This window comes from Eurosta solidaginis, chromosome 5 (assembly GCF_040869045.1).
Source record: "Eurosta solidaginis isolate ZX-2024a chromosome 5, ASM4086904v1, whole genome shotgun sequence".
NCBI classification, from domain to species: domain Eukaryota; kingdom Metazoa; phylum Arthropoda; class Insecta; order Diptera; family Tephritidae; genus Eurosta; species Eurosta solidaginis.
This window is the reverse complement of record NC_090323.1, coordinates 170,315,730-170,338,080: the sequence shown is the minus strand read 5'-3', so window position 1 is coordinate 170,338,080 and position 22,351 is coordinate 170,315,730. Positions and strand designations below refer to the sequence as shown.

At 37.6% G+C, this 22,351-nt stretch overlaps 1 protein-coding gene across 1 annotated transcript in view; it reads left to right on the top strand.

Annotated features, from left to right (window-relative positions):
• The window catches only part of Baldspot (elongation of very long chain fatty acids protein baldspot), a 164,419-nt gene that overhangs the window by 135,176 nt on the left and 6,892 nt on the right, over window positions 1-22,351 (top strand). The gene's annotated exons all lie outside the window — the stretch shown is intronic.

The window sequence follows — 22,351 nt, the reverse complement described above, 5'->3', positions numbered from 1 at the left end:
CATATTTTCGTCTTTTTATTCCAATTTTGGTTCATATATTCTGTATACTAAATTAAATTAATGTATAACATTCAATCTACTCCGGTAAACAAACTTAAACATTCAATATTTATATCCAAGTATACAAATAATTGCAGATTCGCTTATCAAAGATAAATGAAAGCGATCGCCATAGCTGTAAAAAATAGCCATATCTATATTCACTGATAGCTCAAAATCGCTGTACTGCATATCGTCTGTATAGAATCGCTTGTTAAAATAAAGCGATCGCTATAGCAATAAAAAATAGCCGTGATTTAAAAATAGCCATATCTATTTTCATTGATAACTCAAAATAGCCATATCGTCCATCACTAGTGCCTGGTGTATTCCGGCCAATCATTTTATTCATATGTAACTATGAACACATTGGGAATTATGCTCGCATTGTCGCGCACAGCGCGCCACGAATGAAAATTCCCAAGCATTGTGCGTTAACCATCGCTGGCTTGCCTTGTGCTTGCGCGATGGTTGTTGGGCCGGTATGTATGTATATATGTATGTCGGTACATACACTACTAGGGGTGGGCAGTAAATGGAAAATATAATGTTAGGAGTGGGCGCTAAATAGGAAATAGATATTGTGGCGTAGCATTTGCTACGTTACAAGTTTCAGTCACAAAATTCGTGGACGTTTTACTTAACTTATAAAAATAAAAAAAATAAAAAATGTTAACCAATAAGAAAGTCGTAAGTCCGTGTGAAACCAAACATTACATAGCCAGCTGTGCAATTGAAACGCTGTTGTTGTTTGTTTTGTGTGGTGCCATAAATCGTTCGGATTGGGAGATTTGTGTTCGACTTATGGCATTAAACGTTTTTTGGAAAGAGTAACAAAAAAAAGGGGCGAGTCACGCCCATTTTCAAAATTTGTTTAAGTTTTGTTCTTAGCTCAACCATACCACTACTACGGTAGAATATGTAGTTAAATACCATAGAGTTATTGCAAATTTGTTAAGGGTAGACCATTAGGAAAAGTGGGCGTGGTCCTTAACCGATTTTGATTATCTTCACTCAGTCTACATAATTTGGTAAGGATAGTATCTCTGCCAAATTTTTCAATTTAATATCTTTAACGGCTTTTGATTTACGGCTTGTTAAACTTCCAAATTTTCTTCTTCTAAATGTGCGTGGTGCCACTCCCATATTCCAATTTTTTTTGGAATTTATGTTTTGCGCCATAAAACCAACCCACCTAACAACTTTCATTAGCTTAGCGGCATTAATTTTTGAATTATCTAATTTTTTCAATTTTTCTAAATTTACGACATCGTGGGCGTGGTTATCATCCCATTTTGCTCATTTTCAATACCAATGCATTCTGGGTCCAGATAAGCCCGTATACCGAAATTTGTGAAGATATCTCAATATTTGCTTAAGTTATCGCTGCCGCGATGGTAGCGTGCACCGCCTACCATACCGAAAATCCTTTGTCCACGCCCGGGAAAAACAACATAAAAATTTTAGAAACAAGTTTTTTTCAAACAGAAGAAAGTGTTTCTAAGCGGAGTGCCTCTCGGCAGTGATTTGGCACTCTGAGTGTATTTCTGCCATGAAAAGTTCTCACTGAAAACTCGTCTGCCTTGCAGATGTCGTTCGAAGTCAGATATTTCCAACAAGTTCTATTTTGGAAGAAAAAAGTTCCGGTAACATAATCAAATTACTGTCCCATCGCCCTGAAGTACTTCTTGAAAGTTTGTTTGGAAGCTTTTGCTCATAAGTATTTCACATAGGACTTTAAGGTGATTTGAAAAATAAATTCTTGGCGCGATTTACCTTCGAGGAAATTTAGGCCGAGCATCTCTTCCAAATTTCGTGGGGCTCCTTTAATAATTTTATAATTTTAATTTTATCTACAGGTTGTTTATGTCGACTCCGAACGGTATTGCAAAGCAGATGAGTTTTCACAGAAAAACTTTTCATGGCAGACACTCAGAGTGTTTCTTAAACAACTGCTGAGGGACTACCCCGCTTAGAAAAACGGCGTTTGGGGATCACTGTATATCACTATTGCCCTATGGGTGGCTCTTTTCAGCTCCGAGCTGTCTTGCGGCTTCAGCCGCTGTGCTCCGTCTTTTCAATACCTACAAATTACGTTGCCTTAGATTCGCAACATTCTTTAGGTCTAAAGTAATCACTACACAGAGCTTTCTTTTACTTTAATTTTCATTTATGGCTTCTGGAGGTATATTGCCAAGAGTTTGAAATTTATTCAATTGATTATTCGATAGTCGCTGAAAAAATCTCTGTTCAAGATCTACTCTCGGGCTCAGGAGCTATGAATAGCAATTCATTAGATCCTTGAGTTTTATTATAAGAGACTATGTTCGCTGTATCCCATACCTCCTGCTCTGCAATTCTTGGAACTCCAAACCCTCTATGCTTTCGGTTTGATAAGTCCAGAGCTGGGTAGTAATCCGTCGATTCCCCATTACATGTACTTGAGGAAAGTAATCAATTCCTTTCCTCCACAGCAAAGGAGTTGATTACATTTCAATTCCTAAAAAAAAAAAACCAAAATAATTAAATACCAAAAGTAATTTCGTTTTTTTTTTGCGACTCAAGTACAAAAAATTGTTTGCTTGTAATTGAAAACAAAAATACTTTGCTCAAATGTAATTTCTACCCCAGTACTTTCGTAAGGAATTGCATATGTAATTGAAAATTTTCCAATTACATTACAAGGAATGCCAAAAGTAATTGATAATTTCCCATTCCGCAAAGGAATTGCAAAAGTAATTGAAAAATTCTTAGTGTAAAAAATATTTTTGCGATTCCAGCACTGCCTTCAATGACTTGCAATTCATTTCTTCTCGCCATATATGAGGAAGGTTATGGTAAGATTGTATCATCGTAGTTTAGATTTGCTATTGAGTGGCCGGCCAATTGCTTTGTATGTGGCTAGCAACGTTTCTTCATCTTTTCCCCAAGTGCTACTGGCAAGCGACTTGAGGATTTTGTTGCGGCTTTGTACTTTAGATACAACTTCGATGGCTTACGTTTTGAAGGTGAGAGTGTGACCGAATGTTTCTCCTAAGATATTTTAACGGATGACAATCGGTAGCGCAACACCATCGACGTGAACGTCCAATATTCCACGTCGCAAAACAGTGACCGCGGATTGGTCGGCTAGGTTCAGATAATTTGCAGTTTATCTTTTTATACACAGGGGAAAGGGTGAATCTTCTATATCCTGGGGTATAGTACCGTGGTTGACTGTTTCAAAAGCTTTTGACAGTGCTGGTAGTGCTATGTATTTTGCGGAAGCCATGCTGATGAGTGGCTAGGCGAAGATACGCACTAAACTGACGGAGAAGAAAGGTTTCCAATGTCTTCGCTACTGGCGAACGGAGTGATACCGGTCGTTATAACTCACCTTCGTTAGCCGGTTTCCCAGGCTTGAAAACGTACGTCAGGTACCTTTCTCCCTCAGCGCCAAGAAAGTTTGGCTTTTTTATGGCTTTTTCAACCTCTGTGGGTGATGGTAACGGGTCACACGTCGTGTTTGTGTCTATGTTCCCCTCATCCGGGGAATTAAAAATTCCGGGCATTCAAAATTGCCGGCAAAAACCGCTCACGAATGTCTTCAAGTCACCAGAGTTGTATCGCCAAAGGCGATGGATAAATTATCATTGTTTTTTCGGGTTAGATAAGGACTTTACAGAATCTTTTAAATAATTTTTAAACATATATCAGGTGAGCTAGAATCATAGCGCTGAGCCTGGTGATATTGCAGCACAATGGAAATCAATGTATAGATCCAAATGTCCAATCCTGTGTCGGTATATTCCTTCGGTATCCTTCGACTTCATCACACATGGTATCAATACTTTAACTTTTGGTACCGTGGGGATTTGCGCTTTATCCACCGCATCGAACTTCGCGTTCGTGCCTTGGCTTTGGAGTTTTGGAACCACTTCCTCCAGCCACAGCAAAATCGCGGACGCCATCATCTTCACACCAGGACCTTACGTGGTTGTTCCCGTATCATCTTAAGCATTAAGTTTATAAGCTCCCTTTCTACAGATCTCTACTTTTCAGTAGTCATCTGTCCGGAAAGATTGCTACGATCAACCAGCGCCAAAGTCAGTGACTACCTTGCCACATCATTCATCTTCTCGGAAAAAGCCGGAGTCTTAGGTTTATCTCCCTTTGGCTTCTCCCCTACTTCCCTAGTTGGCACTTCGCCACTTTTGATGTCCTTCCTCTGACCTGTAGCTTTCAACGTAGTTGCTCTCTCGCTATTGGGGCCAACTGTCCTACAGCTTTAGGCCTACTTATCTTATCTATGCGGCTGCCCTGCCTCGCGGCTCTGGGACTGGGTCCTTTCAGACTCTTGAAAGTAGACTTTTCGCCTTCCGCCGAACGTTGCCTCTTCATTCTGCCATTCGACGTTTCTTCCTACTCCTACCGGTTGCAGTGCCGAGAGTTTCTAGCAGCAAACCTTTTGAAATAACGCAAAATCTATTCAAATATTTGTTTTTCCTTTTTGTACTTTTCATGAAAATTAAATGGTATATTAAGTTCGATTTGGTTCTTGGAAATTGTAAGTCCTTAAAGGAGAAGAGAAAAACAAATAAATAAGCATACCGAAATGATCAGGAAAAGGAACTGTTGCTATCCGTAGGTATGATAGGAATAATGGGGATACCATTACCTAAAAACTTACAAATTTTGCGTAACACCTCATTGCCAAAGCGAGAGAGGTGATAAACTGTCTAACATAGTCCTTGGACCTGGTACCAGAACAAACATCGTACTGTGAGGAGGTGGAAGTGCAAATATCTCGACCTAAAATAAATGAGGCACAGAAGAACATCTGACCACTAAACTTTTTAAACAAGGAAGCGGAACAATGCATAATTTTTACGCAAACTTTTAAATATAAAAAAGCATTTGGCATTGACAAATGTAGTAACACCTGGTGCCGCTATACCTTAGTTACACTTCACTTCAAACACTTCTGAGGTTTTATATGGACGACTTGTCATTGTCTGCTCTAATATTATTTATCTATTACAATATGGTTCAGAGCAAGCAACTATGGATGGATCAAAACATCAAGAATACGAGAAACAAGTAAGGAAGGTTAAGTTCGGGTGTAACCGAACATTACATACTCAGTTGAGAGCTATGGTGACAACATAAGGGAAAATAACCATGTAGGAAAATGAACCGAGGGAAACCCTGGAATGTGTTTGTATGACATGTGTATCAAATGAGAGGCATTAAAGAGTATTTTATGAGGGAGTGCGCCATAGTTCTATAGGTGGACGCCATTTAGGGATATAGCCATAAAGGTGGATCAGGGTTGACCCTAGAATGCGTTTGTACGATATGCGTATCAAATGAAAGGTATTAATGAGTATTTTAAAAGGGCGTGGACCTAAGTTCTATAGATGGACGCCTTTTCGAGATATCGCCGTAAAGATGGACCAGGGGTGACTCTAGAATGCGTTTGCACAATATGGGCATCAAACGAAAGGTATTAATGAGTATTTTAAAAGGGTGTGGGCCTTAGTTCTATAGGTGGACCAGGGGTGACTCTAGAATGTGTTTGTACGAAATGGGTATCAAATTAAAGGTATTAATGAGGGTTTTAAAAGGGAGTGGTGGTTGTTGTATAGGTGGTCGCATTTTCGAGATATAGCCATAAAGGTGGACCCTAGACCCTAGAATTTGTTTGTACAATATGGGTATCAAAAGAAAGGTGTTAATGAGTATTTTAAAAGGGAGTAATCCTTAGTTCCATAGGTGGACGCCGTTTCGAGATATCGCCATAAAGGTGGACCAGGGGTGACCCTAGAATTTGTTTGTACAATATGGGTATCAAAAGAAAGGTGTTAATGAGTATTTTAAAAGGGAGTAATCCTTAGTTCCATAGGTGGACGCCGTTTCGAGATATCGCCATAAAGGTGGACCAGGGGTGACCCTAGAATTTGTTTGTACAATATGGGTATCAAAAGAAAGGTGTTAATGAGTATTTTAAAAGGGAGTATTCCTTAGTTCCATAGGTGGACGCCGTTTCGAGATATCGCCATAAAGGTGGAGCAGGGGTGACCCTAGAATTTGTTTGTACAATATGGGTATCAAAAGAAAGGTGTTAATGAGTATTTTAAAAGGGTGTGGGGCTTAGTTCTATAGGTGGACGTCTTTTCGAGATATTGCCATAAAGGTGGACCAGGGGTGACTCTAGAATGAGTTTGTACGATATGGGTATCAAATTAAAGGTATTAATGAGAGTTTTAAAAGGGAGTGGTGGTAGTTGTATATGTGAAGGCGTTTTCCAGATATCGACCAAAATGTGGACTAGGGTGACCCAGAAAATTATCGGTTGGATACCGCTAATTTATTTATATATGTAATACCTGGCAAGATTTTAAGGGTGTTTTATTTCGCCCTGCAGAACTTTTTCATTTTCTTCTACTTAATATGGTAGGTGTCACAACCATTTTATAAAGTTTTTTCTAAAGTTATATTTCGCGTCAATAAAACAATCCAATTACCTTACCATGTTTCATCCCTTTTTTCGTATTTGGTATAGAATTATGGTATTTTTTTCATTTTTCGCAATTTTCGATATCGAAAAAGTGGGCGTGGTCATAGTCGGATTTCGTTCATTTTTCATACCAAGGTAAAATGGGTTCAGATAAGTACGTGAACTGAGTTTAGTAAAGATATATCGATTTTTGCTCAAGTTATCGTGTTAACGGCCATGCGGAAGGACAGACGGACGACTGTGTATAAAAACTGGGCGTGGCATCAACCGATTTCGCCCATTTTCACAGAAAACAGTTAGCGCTATAAAATCTATGCCCCTACCAAATTTCAAAAGGATTGGTTAATTTTTGTTCGATTTATGGCATTAAAAGTATCCTAGACAAATTAAATGAAAAAGGGCGGAGCCACGCCCATTTTTAAATTTTCTTTTATTTTTGTATTTTGTTGCACCATATCATTACTGGAGTTGAATCTTGACATAATTTACTTATATACTGTAAAGATATTAAATTTTTTGTTAAAATTTTACTTTAAAAAAATTTTTTTTTTAAAAGTCGGCGTGGTCCTTCTCCGATTTTGCTAATTTTTATTAAGCGTACATGCAGTAATAAGAGTAACGTTCCTGCCAAATTTCATCATGATATCTTCAACGACTGCCAAATTACAGCTTGCAAAAGTTTTAAATTACCTTCTTTAAAAAGTGGGCGGTGCCACGCCCATTGTCCAAAATTTTACTAACTTTATATTTTGCGTCATAAGTTCAACTCATCTACCAAGTTTCGTCGCTTTATCGGTCTTTTGTAATGAATTATCGCACTTTTTCGGTTTTTCGAAATTTTCGATATCGAAAAAGTGGGCGTGGTTATAGTCCGATATCGTTCATTTTAAATAGCGATCTGAGATGAGTGCTCAGGAACCTACATACCAAATTTCATGAAGATACCTCAAAATTTACTCAAGTTATCGTGTTAACGGACGGACGGACGGACATGGCTCAATCAAATTTTTTTTCGATCCTGATTATTTTGATATATGGAAGTCTATATCTATCTCGATTCCTTTATATATGTACAACCAACCGTTATCCAATCAAACTTAATATACTCTGTGAGCTCTGCTCAACTGAGTATAAAAAGTTTTCCGGAACATTGATGGTGTTTACGTTATGCCAGCTGAATGTATCAAAGAAAATTAAAAAGTACACTCAGAGAAAAAATCGTTCTAAAACGTACGAAAGAAGTTCAAAATTAAGAACATTCGTTGACAAAAGTCTGTTAAGTACGTTTTTTCTTAGCTCGTGACCGATGGGCTTGTTTTAAGAACAGTTTTTCCAAGCACACCGTTCGTATTTTTTGACCACTTTGGTATTGATGTGTGAAACTTCTGTGCTCATTTCAAGCATTACTTGGGCTTGATTTAAGATTTTTCGTTCTCACGCTTCGAGAACGATTTGGGGTCGTTTTAACATTTTTCGGTCTCAATTCAAGAACGGTTCGTGCTTGATCTTTGATGGGAGGGGAAAGTTTTTTTTTTCAATAGGTACCCATTTATTTTTTATTAATAATAATTTGTTTGTCATAAATAAAAAATATTTATAACAAAAAAATTTTTATCAAAATTCAAAAGTTTGAGAAAAAATGCATAATATGCATTTTTTTCATACATTTCTCTTATTGAGAAATTAATCTTATTTGAAGACGTAATCTGCATACATATATACTTAAAACAATGAGTTACTTTTATCTAACGCCAGAGGCTGCATAGTCAAGGTTCGAACCTAAGCTTACTCGTTTCAAAAGCTGCACAGTACTAATCTAAATATAAGAACTCGCGTTGCATACTTTTAGGCAACTCACTAAACGAGTAAAAGTAACACAAATGTCAAGCAATGCAAAACGTCCCTGCACGGAAATGTCGCCAGATACGAATGCAGTTGCACCAAGGGGAAGCACTGAGGTTTTAGAACTTATGGCAAAAATGCATGCCGACTTTAATAAAAGCATGCCGGAACTATCCACAAGAATGGTTACCATGGATAGTAAACTAGAAAATGTTGCAACGAAAGATTTAGTAATATTAACTACAGAGCTACATACTGTTAAAGCACAAATATGCAAGCTAGAAGAAGAAAACTTAGAGCTCAAAAAAGCACTTGTTAAAGTATCCAATGAACAAGAGGCAGATAGAAAAAAGCTTAGATACCTAGAAGAACAGTCGAAGAAAAAGGCCCTTATTTTTAGAAACATCCCGGCTAAGGATTCGACCACGGAAGCGGTTCAGTCAGTATGTAAAGCAAATTTAGAAATGGGAAACCGTGTTGAGGTTGCAGGAACTAGATGGTTGGCCGAAAGAAACTCGAAAATTACCGTAGCGTCGGAATTTGTTAAAGAGGACGCAGCAACAGAAATTTTAATGCACACCAAAAATCTGGCAGGTACAGCGATTTCAATCTCTAGAGACATAAGTAGAGAAAAACAGCAGCAGAAAAAAGCAATGCTGCAACTTAAAAAACGTTTGGCGTCATTAAAAACCGGCATCCCTGTATTGGTGCGCGATCATAAACTTAGGATCAACAATAAATGGTATTCCTGGAATCATGAACAACGTCTTGTATGTGGTAAAGCCGATGGTCTCATCGAGTTGAAGAAAATTTATGGAGATAAAATTGGCTCAGCCTTTATAGATTATAAGCAACTCTTGAATGCAAACACAAAAAACTAAGCAGTTTAAGTAGTAAGAATGTTGTAGAAGCGTTGGCTTGCAATGTTAAGGTCCTGGCATATAATGTGGTAGGTTTAAGAACAAAATTATCTAATTACGATTTTATAAATTATATTAAAACTTTCGAGGTATTTTTATTGTATGAAACATTTATAGAAGAGCGATTGGACAGCGTTGAAAATATTTTCAAAGATTATTTGTTATTTTGGGTTTATGCGACAAGAAATTATGTGAGAGGAAGGGCTAGCGGTGGAGCTTTGTTTGGAATTAAAAAACGTGTAAACAGAAATTTGTCAGGTCAGTTTGTAAAGAAAGGAGATATTTGTGTAATTGAATTGAGTCTTTATCGAGAACAAATTTATATCTTACCGGTCTATTTAAACTGTAATAGGTGGGAAAGCGATTTTAATGCGCTGTATGAGACTGTCCTTGAGCTGGACACTGAGAACGTTATGTTGATGGGTGATTTTAATGCGAGATGTGGAGAAGAACAGCTTTTTAACTGTAGTCCAACACTAGCAACTTCCCCTATTTCATTCGAAAGGGTTTCAAAGGATAAGCATGTTGATGCCAACGGTAAAAAATTTGCTGAATTCTGTAGTTCGTTTTCGTTAACTGCATTAAACGGTCGCGCAATTGGTGATAAAGAAGGAGATATCACATTTCTAAGAGGAACTGCCTGTTCAGTGATCGACTATTGTTTAATCAGGGGCAATTTGATTACATTAATAGATTCCTTCAAGGTTGATGATATGTTATACTCTGATCATCAACCACTATCAGTCACTTTGAATACTATGGCTCAACCAAATGTAAACGCAAACATTATGAACCCACTCCCTGGGCTTAAATGGTATGATAAACAAACCGAGAGATACAAAGACAATTTAAATCAAATGTTAAGTACTATAAATATCAGCAGCTACTCACTGAGTGATCTAGTGGATTGTGTAAGAAAGGCATCGGAACACTGTCAAAACAAAAAAGTGTGTACAAAGAACGTGCACCCCTGGTTTGACTATGAGTGCAAAGAAGCCAGAAGGACATCCTTTTCAGCCTTACGTAAAGTTAAAAGACTTGGTACGCAAGAAAGTTTGAAAGAATATCAAAATCTTAACAAAGAATTTAAAGAAATTTGCACACATAAAAAACACGTATATTTTAAAAATATGGCCATGAAACTCGGCGATATTAAAGACATTTAAGAGTACTGGGGGTTTGTGAAGAAGCTAAATGGTACGGGGTTCGCGAAGAGTGCACAGTTATATGCGGAAAGTTTGGGAGCACATTTTTCCTCTATGCTAAACCAAAACAGTAGTGTATCTACCCTAAGTTTTGCGCTGCCCTTCGTGACTGTACGGGAATTGGATTGCGCGAAATTACGGCGGATGATGTGAAGACCGCACTTAAAAGAACTAAAGATAATAAGGCAACTGGGCCTGACGACATACCCGCGGAATTTTTTAAACATGCCCCTCCTAACTTTATAGAGCAGCTTACAGCTTGCTTTAATAGTATGTACAACTCTGGTTCGGTCTCTTCGCTGTTTCAGAAAGCTATTATATTCCCACTTTTTAAAAAAGGAGACATAAATGACCCAAATAATTACAGGGGAATCTCCTTTCAGAATGCCATTGCAAAAATGTTTACCTCCATTTTGTATGAAAGGTTAGCGGCGTGGGTAGAGAGGAATTCGATTTTAAGTGAGTACCAGGCGGGATTTAGAAAGGGATACTCTACAATCGACCATATTTTTAGTTTATCTAGCATATCTCAGCATTACATTTCAAAGAAGAGAAAACTGTATGCTTTGTTCGTGGACTTTAAGGCCGCTTTTGACTCCATAATACGAAATGCTCTTTTCTTCAAATTAAGTAATTTAGGTTTTTCAACGAAAATGCTAGAAATAATAAGCAGTCTCTACAAAAATAACGTTGCAAGGGTGTGGGATGGTAGCACTGCCTCAGAATGGTTTCCAGCAGAAACGGGTGTTAAACAAGGTTGCCTACTTAGCCCATTACTGTTTGCGCTTTTCCTGGACGATTTGGTGAATCACTTGCCAAAGGGTGTTACGTTTGGGGGCATCCATATAAAGATACTTATGTATGCCGATGATGTAGTTATCTTAGCAGAACCCCAAAACAATTACAGAAAATTATCAACAAACTAGAGGAGTACTGTAGTGACTGGGGGCTTACAATAAAGTACAAAAGTACTTATATTCAGGGGTTCAAAAGGTAGATACTGTATAGATGAAAATTGGCATTTGTGTGGACACGAGTTGGAGAAGGTTAAGGATTACAAGTATCTAGGAGTAGTTATAACGTACAATGCATCGTACCATAAACATTTGTCAAGTAAGCTTAAATCAGCAAAATACGCTATAAACAGCACCTGGAGATCTTTTTTGTCTAAAAAATACATTCCTCATAGTCATAAGTACAAACTATTTGAAGCAGCTGTGCGAACAGTGCTGGGCTATGCACCAGAATTATGGGGAATTGAATATTACGAAGAGGTAGAAAAATTGCTGAGGTACTTTATTAAAAGGCTGTTCAGATTACCGCGTAACACCCCGAACTATATGATTCATCTCGAAACCGGACTACCAGAATTGTATATTGACTTCTTGAAAACATATTTCAATTATATTTGCAGGGTTATGGAAATGGGGAATAACCGTCTTCCAAAGCTAATCGCAATGCAATGCTAGAAACTAGGTCTCAATGTTTCCAAAAGTGGGATGCACTTGCCAATGAGTACGGTGAACCAATTCTAATAAATGATAACACTTTGTGGAGACATTGGCACCGCAATTTATTAGCTAAAATAGATGCAGTGAAAAGGGAACATTTTCTGTTAAAAGCTCAAGCTAGCGAAGTAAGACGAACTTACCTCGTCCTCGAACATAATCTTTGTGAGCTTAATTATTTTAGAGATGAATTTAGCATATATGCGATCAGCAATTTGTTTCGCGTAAGAGGAGAACTATTGAAACTAAATTACGAACCTCATCTTGAGCAGCCAGATAATCGCTGTCCAATTTGCAACTCGGGAAACGAAGAAAACGTTTTACACTTTCTGGGTAGTTGTCCCGTACTTATGGAATATAGAATGTTATTTAAAAACAAGTAAGGAAGGTTAAGTTCGGGTGTAACCGAACATTACATACTCAGTTGAGAGCTATGGTGACAACACAAGGGAAAATAACCATGTAGGAAAATGAACCGAGCAAAACCCTGGAATGTGTTTGTATGACATGTGTATCAAATGAAAGGCATTAAAGAGTATTTTGTGAGGGAGTGGGCCATAGTTCTATAGGTGGACGCCATTTAGGGATATAGCCATAAGGTGGATCAGGGTTGACTCTAGAATGCGTTTGTACGATATGGGTATCAAATGAAAGGTGTTAATGAGTATTTTAAAAGGGAGTAATCCTTAGTTCCATAGGTGGACGCCGTTTCGAGATATCGCCACAAAGGTGGACCAGGGGTGACCCTAGAATTTGTTTGTACAATATGGGCATCAAACGAATGGTGTTAATGAGTATTTTAAAAGGGAGTGGGCCTTAGTTCTATAGGTGGATGCCGTTTCGAAATATCGCCATAAAGGTGGACCAGGGGTGACTCTAGAATGTGTTTGTACGATATGGGTATCAAATTAAAGGTAATAATGAGGGTTTTAAAAGGGAGTGGTGGTTGTTGTATAGGTGGTCGCCTTTTCGAGATATCGCCATAAAGGTGGACCAGGGGTGACTCTAGAATGCGTTTGTACGATATGGGTATCAAATGAAAGGTGTTAATGAGTATTTTAAAAGGGAGTAATCCTTAGTTCCATTAGTGGACGCCGTTTCGAGATATCGCCATAAAGGTGGACCAGGGGTGACCCTAGAATTTGTTTGTACAATATGGGTATCAAAAGAAAGGTGTTAATGAGTGTTTTAAAAGGCAGTAATCCTTAGTTCCATAGGTGGACGCCGTTTCGAGATATCGCCATAAAGGTGGACCAGGGGTGACCCTAGAATTTGTTTGTACAATATGGTAATCAAACGAGAGGTGTTAATGAGTATTTTAAAAGGGAGTGGGCCTTATTTCTATAGGTGGACGCCGTTTCGAAATATCGCCATAAATGTGGACCAGGGGTGACTCTAGAATTCGTTTGTGCAATATGGGTATCAAACGAAAGGAGTTAATGAGTATTTTAAAAGGGAGTGGGCCTTAGTTCTATAGGTGGACGCCTTTTCGAGGTATCTCAATAAAGGTGGACCAGGGGTGACTCTAGACTTTGTTCTTACGATATGGGTATCAAATGAAAGGTGTTAATGAGTATTTTTAAATGGGAGTGGGCCTTCGTTCTATAGGTGTTCGCCTTTTCGAGATATCGCCATAAAGGTGGACCAGGGGTGACTTTAGAATATGTTTGTACGATGTGGGTATCAAATGAAAGGTGTTAATGAGAGTTTTAAAGGGGAGTGGTGGTAGTTGTATATGTGAAGGCGTTTTCGAGATATCGACCAAAATGTGGACCAGGGTGACCCAGAACATCATCTGTTGGATACCGCTAATTTATTTATATATGTAATACCTGCCAAGATTTTAAGGGTTTTTTATTTCCCCCTGCAGAACTTTTTTCATTTTCTTCTACTTAATATGGTAGATGTCTCAACTATTTTATAAAGTTTTTTCTAAAGTTATATTTCGCGTCACTAAAACAATTCAATTACCTTACCATGTTTCATCCCTTTTTCGTATTTTTTATAAAATTATGGCATTTTTTTTCATTTTTCGTAATTTTCGATATCAAAAAAGTGGGCGTTGTCATAGTCGGAGTTCGTTTATTTTTCATACCAAGATAAAATGAGTTCAAGTAAGCACGTGAACTAAGTTCATTAAAGATGTGTCGATTTTTGCTCAAGTTATCGTGTTAACGGCCATGCGGAAGGACAGACGGACGACTGTGTATAAAAACTGGGCGTGGCATCAACCGATTTCGCCCATTTTCACAGAGAAGAATTATCGTCATAAAATCTATGCCCCTACCAAATTTCAAAAGGATTGGTTCATTTTTGTTCGACTTATGGCGTTAAAAGTATCCTAGACAAATTAAATGAAAAAGGGCGGAGCCACGCCCATTTTGAAATTTTCTTTTATTTTTGTATTTTGTTGCACCATATCATTACTGGAGTTGAATGTTGACATAATTTACTTATATACTGTAAAGATATTAAATTTTTTGTTAAAATTTTACTTAAAAAAAAATTTTTTTTTTTTAAGTGGGCGTGGTCCTTTTCCGATTTTGCTAATTTTTATTAAGCGTATATATAGTAATAGGAGTAACGTTCCTGCCAAATTTCATCATGATATCTTCAACGACTGCCAAATTACAGCTTGCAAAAGTTTTAAATTACCTTCTTTTAAAAGTGGGCGGTGCCACGCCCATTGTCCAAAATTTTACTAATTTTCTATTCTGCGTCATAAGTTCAACTCATCTACCAAGTTTCGTCGCTTTATCTGTCTTTTGTAATGAATTATCGCACTTTTTCGGTTTTTCGAAATTTTCGATATCGAAAAAGTGGGCGTGGTTATAGTCCGATATCGTTCATTTTAAATAGCGATCTGAGATGAGTGCTCAGGAACCTACATACCAAATTTCATCAAGATACCTCAAAATTTACTCAAGTTATCGTGTTAACGGACGGACGGACGGACGGACATGGCTCAATCAAATTTTTTTTCGATCCTGATTATTTTGATATATGGAAGTCTATATCTATCTCGATTCCTTTATATATGTACAACCAACCGTTATCCAATCAATAATATACTCTGTGAGCTCTGCTCAACTGAGTATAAAACAAGTAAGGAAGGCTAAGTTCGGGTGTAACCGAACTTTACATACTCAGTTGAGAGCTATGGAGACAAAATAAGGAAAATCACCATGTAGGAAAATGAACCTAGGGTAACCCTGGAATGTGGTTGTATGACATGTGTATCAAATGGAAGGTATTAAAGAGTATTTTAAGAGAGAGTAGGCCATAGTTCTATGGATGGACACCATTTAGGGATATCGCCATAAAGGTGGACCAGGGCGGACTCTAGAATGTGTTTGTACGATATGGGTATCAAATGAAAGGTGATAATGAGTATTTTAAAAGGGAATGGGCTTTAGTTCTATAGGTGAACGCCTTTTCGAGAAATCCCCATAAAGGTGGACCAGGGGTGACCCTAGAATATGTTTGTACGATATGGGTATCAAATGAAAGCTGTTAATGAGTATTTTGAAAAGGAGTGATCCTTAGTTCCCTAGGTGGACGCCGTTTCGAGATATCGCCATAAAGGTGGACCAGGGGTGTCTCTAGTTGTACGATATGGGAATCAAATGAAAGGTGTTACTGAGCGTTTTAAGAGGGAGTGGGCATTAGGTCTATAGGTGGACGCATTTTCGAAATGTCGCCATTAGGGTGGGCCAGGGGTGACTCTAGAATGTGTTTGTACGATATGGGTATCAAACGAAAGGTGTTACTGAGCATTTTAAGAGGGAGTGGGCATTAGGTCCATAGGTGGACGCCTTTTCGAGATATCGCCATTAGGGTGGGCCAGGGGTGACTCTGGAATGTGTTTGTACGATATGGGTATCAAATGAAAGGTGGTAATGAGTATTTTAAAAGGGAGTAATCCTTAGTTCTATAGGTGGACGCCTTTTCGAGATATCGCCATAAAGGTGGACCAAGGGTGACTCTAGAATGTTTGTACGATATGGGTATCAAACGAAAGGTGTTACTGAGCATTTTAAGAGGGAGTGGGCACTAGGTCTATAGGTGGACGCCTTTTCGAGATTTCGCCATTAGGGTGGGCCAGGGGTGACTCTAGAATGTTTGTACGATATGGGTATCAAACGAAAGGTGTTACTGAGCATTTTAAGAGAAAGTGGGCATTAGGTCTATAGGTGGGCGCCTTTTCGATATATCGCCATTAGGGTGGGCCAGGGTGACTCTAGAATGTGTTTGTACGATATGGGTATCAAATGAAAGGTGGTAATGAGTATTTTAAAAGGGAGTAATCCTCAGTTCTATAGGTGGACGCCTTTTCGAGATATCGCCATAAAGGTTGACCAAGGGTGACTCTAGAATGTTTGTACGATATGGGTATCAAACGAAAGGTGTTACTGAGCATTTTAAGAGGGAGTGGGCATTAGGTCTATAGGTGGACGCCTTTTCGAGATATCGCCATTAGGGTGGGCCAGGGGTGACTCTAGAATGTTTGTACGATATGGGTATCAAACGAAAGGTGTTACTGAGCATTTTAAGAGGGAGTGGGAATTAGGTCTATAGGTGGACGCCTTTTCGAGATATCGCCATTAGGGTGGGCCAGGGGTGACTCTAGAATGTTTGTACAATATGGGTATCAAAGGAAAGGTGTTACTGAGCATTTTAAGAGGGAGTGGACATTAGGTCTATAGGTGGACGCCTTTTCGAGATATCGCCATTAGGGTGGGCCAGGGGTGACTCTAGAATGTTTTTACGATATGGGTATCAAACGAAAGGTGTTACTGAGCATTTTAAGAGGGAGTGGGCATTAGGTCTATAGGTGCACGCCTTTTCGAGATATCGCCATTAGGGTGGGCTAGGGTTGACTCTAGAATGTGTTTGTACGATATGGATATCAAATTAAAGGTATTAATGAGGGGTTTAAAAGCGAGTGGCCCTTAGATGTATATGTGAAGGCGTTCTCGCGATATCGACCAAATGTGGATCAGGTGATCCAGAAAATCATCTGTCGGGTACTGCTAATTTATTTATATATTCAATAACACTAACAGTATTCCTGCCAAGATTCCAAGGGCTGTTGATTTCGCCTTGTAGAACTTTTTCATTTTCTTCTACTTAATATGGTAGGTGTCACACCCATTTTACAAAGTTTTTTCCAAAGTTATATTTTGCGTCAATAAACCAATCCAGTTACCATGTTTCATCCCTTTTTTCGTATTTGGTATAGAATTATGGCATTTTTTTAATTTTTCGTAATTTTCGATATCGATAAAGTGGGCGTGGTTGTGGTCGGATTTCGGCCATTTTTTATACCAAGATAAAGTGAGTTCAGATAAGTACGTGGGCTAAGTTTAGTAAAGATATATCGGTTTTTGCTCAAGTTATTGTGTTAACGGCCGAGCGGAAGGACAGACGGTGGACTGTGTATAAAAACTGGGCGTGGCTTCCACCGATTTCGCCCATTTTCACAGAGAACAGTTAACGTCATAGAATCTATGCTCGTACCAAATTTCAAAAGGATTGGTAAATTTTTGTTCGACTTATGGCATTAAAAGTATTCTAGACACACTAAATGAAAATGGGCGGAGCCACGCCCATTTTGAAATTTTCTTTTATTTTTGTATTTTGTTGCATCATATCATTGCTGGAGTTGAATTTTGACTTAATTTACTTATATACAGTAAAGATATTAAATTTTTTGTTAAAATTTGAATTTAAAAAAATTTTTTTTTAAAAAGTGGGCGTGTTCTTCATCCAATTTTGCTAATTTTTATTTAGCACATATATAGTAATAGTAGTAACGTTCCTGCCAAATTTCATCATGATATCTTCAACGACTGCCAAATTACAGCTTGCAAAACTTTTAAATTACCTTCTTGTAAAAGTGGGCGGTGCCACGCCCATTGTCCAAAATCTTACTAATTTTCTATTCTGCGTCATAACGTCAACCCATCTACCAAGTTTTATCGCTTTAACCGCCTTTGACAATGAATTATCGCATTTTTTCGGTTTTTCGAAATTTTCGATATCGAAAAAGTGGGCGTGGTTATAGTCCGATATCGTTCATTTTAAATAGCGATCTGAGATGAGTGCTCAGGAACCTACATACCAAATTTCATCAAGATACCTCAAAATTTACTCAAGTTATCGTGTTAACGGACGGACGGACGGACATGGCTCAATCAAATTTTTTTTGGATCCTGATTATTTTGATATATGGAAGTCTATATCTATCTCGATTCCTTTATATATGTACAACCAACCGTTATCCAATCAAACTTAATATACTTTGTGAGCTCTGCTCAACTGAGTATAAAAAGTGTATTAACACACCAAGAGATTAATGAATACCTAAATGGTAAAAACTGGATCACATTGAATCAGTACGTTAAATCAGCGTTAAAATATAGGAAGCAAATTTTAGAAAAGGAATTTTGAAACTTATATTTAAGAAATATTTTATTATATAATGTACAGAAAAACCTACTACAAGTACTTATAAACTGACGGCTCTACGCCAAAGTTTAGTTATAAAATAAAATTTTATATTGTAATCAACTTTGTAAAAAGATTCTGTTTAATAAAACAAACTACTACTACTATTTAAAACATTTCATAAGAAGTTTGAGAATTACCTGTACATATGTGAATCGAACTGAACGAAAAATAAGAGTAAAAAAAATAGAACATAAAAAAATTGTTTTAAAAAAATTTAGAGTTTGACGGTGATCGAATTCGATCGCAACCGCAATATCATAGCCGCTGGGCCCCTACAATTGCTTGAAAGCTTGTGCCAAATGTTGTATTTAACATTGTAGTGCACACGAATTATACCGTTTCTTTTTTCTTGAACTCAATTTAAGAACATTGTTCTTAATTTTAGAACATTGTTCTCATTAATAGAACATTTGTTCATATTTTAAGACCAGCCGTTCTCTTTTCAAGAAAATGGTTGTCAGTTCAAAACAAGGTTGTTGGCTTGAGAACAGGTCGTTCGTTTTTCAAGAACAAACGAGTAAGAACATGAAAAGCTTGAATTGAGTCCGGTGGTGCTGGATTTTAGAACGCGTTTTTCTCTGAGTGTATGCTGCTTTCCTATAGCCACCACCCTCTGATAGCGGAGGAAGTAAAGGAAATGCCCTTAATTAGCTGGGAACTTTAAAAGGATAATGATTTTATATTCACTGGTGTTTCCAAATGCTCAATTAACTTCGCAATTCCTTTGAGGAATGGAATGGGAAATTCGAAAGTACTTTTTCCATTCCTTGTAATGTAATTGGAAAATTAAATGCTGGGAAAGAAATTACAATTGCGCAAAGTTTTTTTTTTTGTTCAATTACAAACAAAAATTTGTTTGTACTCGAGCCTCAAAAAAACGAATCTGCTTTTGGTATTTTTTTTTTTTGTTTTTGAGGAATTGAAATGTAATCAATTCCTTTGCTGTGGAGGAAAGGAATTGATTACTTTTTCCAATTACTGAGGAATGTAATGGTTAATAAGTCCAGCTATTTTTTGATGGAGCCAGAGATTCGGCGATTCTACTCATCAGTACTGGACCTTTGGGCTGCTGTAGTACTTGCTCTTGAAATTTGGCGATTACCGTTGTTTTATGCACTGCTGACAAAATTTTGTGGCGTAGAGCACTCTTCTTCTTATGGAGGAATATTAACCCGATCACCACGCTTATTTGTTTTTTATCTCAAATCGCGTTTGGCATAGCTTTACACTCAGAGAAAAAAAAAACACGTTCAAAATTAAGAACTTTGGTTGACAAAAGTCTGTTAAGTACGTTTTTTCTTAACTCGTAACCGATGCGCTTGTTTTAACAACAGGTTTTCCAAGCACACCGTTCGTATTTTGTGACCACTTTGGTATTGATGTGTGAATCTTCTGTGCTCATTTCAAGCACTACTTGGGCTTGATTTAAGATTTTGCGTTCTCAGTCTTCGAGAACGATTTGTGGTCGATTTTACATTTTTCGGTCTCAGTTCAAGAACGGTTTGTGCTTGATCTTTGGGGGGAGTGGGGAAGGTAATTTTTTCGAGTAGTAACCATTCATTTATTTTTTTATTAATGAATAATTTTTTTTTGTCATTAATAAAAAATATTAATAACAAAACAAATTATTATAATATTCCAAAAGGGTTTGAAAAAACGCGTAATATGCATTTTTTCATATATTTCTCCTATCGAGAAATTTTTCTTAATTGATGATGCAATCTTAATATATATTTAAAACATTTCATAACAAGTTTGAGAATTACCTGCGCATATGTGAATGGAGCTGAACGAAAAATAAGAGTTAAAAAATAGAATATTGAATAGAAATCTTTTAAAAAAAACTTCAGAGTTTGACAGCGACCGAACATGCGCCACACGATCTCAACCGCAACATCATAACCGCTGGCCACTACTACTGCTTAAAAGCTTGCGCCAAATGTTGTATTTAACATTGTAGTGGACACGAATTATACCGTTTCTTTTTTCCTGAACTTAATTTAAGAACATTGTTCTCATTAATAGAACATTTGTTCATATTTTAAGACCAGCCGTTCTCTTTTCAAGAAAATGGTTGTCAGTTCAAGAACAAGGTTGTTGTTTTGAGAACAGGTTGTTCGTTTTTCAAGAACAAAAAAGTAAGAACGTGAAAAGCTTGAATTGAATCCGGTGCTGCTGGATTTTAGAACGGCGTTTTTCTCTGAGTGGACGTGCGGGCATGTTCCAAAAACTCTGTGGGTGATTTTACATTAGTTAGCTAAGTATCTCGCTTACGTTTTCTATACCTTCACAGGAGGCAGTTCAATGCATAAACCTTACCTGTCTTGTAAAAATATTATGGTAGTTTTTATTATGTTTTCTTAATATATGTATGTACTAGCTTATGCCCGTGGGCTTCACCCCACGTTTCCATAAAAATATGCAAAATAAATAACACAAATTTTAAACTTATTTTAAGGTTGTGTGTTTGCGAATTTAGGTATTGCTGAAAACCATAGGATATACAATATTTTTTGTAATATTATTTGGAGTATAAATAAAAATATTTTCCGATGAGCCAACTCTGGAGCAGGCTACGTATAATTGGCCATGGGTGAAACATGAGTTGGTAAGATTGACTCTTACTACAGCTAATGATTGTCCTTGAGCTTTATTGATTGACATTGCGAAAGCCAACCTAATAGTAAATTGGTAAAGTCGGTATTAATGGAATCCTTGTTATGAAAACTTTGTTGTTTTCGAAATTTCGAATTTTATATAGATATAGAAGATGTAGATAGACTGAAGTTGACAAATAAATTTTAAAGGCGGCAGATTACTAAACGTATAAAAGGAATAACAGCCAAACTGATTTCTGTAGTCAAACTTTAGCTGTACGGCAGCCATAGTTCTGAAAAATCCTATTTGTAGTGAAGGTGCAACGCCCCCTTTCTCCTAATTCCACATTTTACTGGAGGTGTTAGGACTTAACGTCGTATAGCTCCTTACCAGTTTTCACTATCCTACCATTACTACATCCAGAGATATGCAGTATGATATATTCCATTTGTATGGGAGGTGCAACGCCCCCTTTTCCCTAATTCCACATTTTACTGGAGGTGTTAGGACTTAACGTCGTATAGCTCCTTACCAGTTTTCACTATCCTACCATTACTACATCCAGAGATATGCAGTATGATATATTCCATTTGTATGGGAGGTTCAACGCCCCCTTTTCCCTAATTCCACATTTTACTGGAGGTGTTAGGACTTAACGTCGTATAGCTCCTTACCAGTTTTCACTATCCTACCATTACTACATCCAGAGATATGCAGTATGATATATTCCATTTGTATGGGAGGTGCAACGCCCCCTTTTCCCTAATTCCACATTTTACTGGAGGTGTTAGGACTTAACGTCGTATAGCTCCTTACCAGTTTTCACTATCCTACCATTACTACATCCAGAGATATGCAGTATGATATATTCCATTTGTATGGGAGGTGCAACGCCCCCTTTTCCCTAATTCCACATTTTACTGGAGGTGTTAGGACTCAACGTCGTATAGCTCCTTACCAGTTTTCACTATCCTACCATTACTACATCCAGAGATATGCAGTATGATATATTCCATTTGTATGGGTGGTGCCACGCCCCCTGCTCTCTCACCCCACATTTTCGTGGTGGTGTTAGCGATTGACCTCTTTATAACTCCTTACTGAATTTCAATGTTCTAGCATGAATACCTTCAGAGTTATGCAGTATCAAATATTCCATTTGTATTGCAGGTGTCACGCCCCTTTTATATATCGAAATTATTTTTAGCCTATGACCATCCTTGGAAG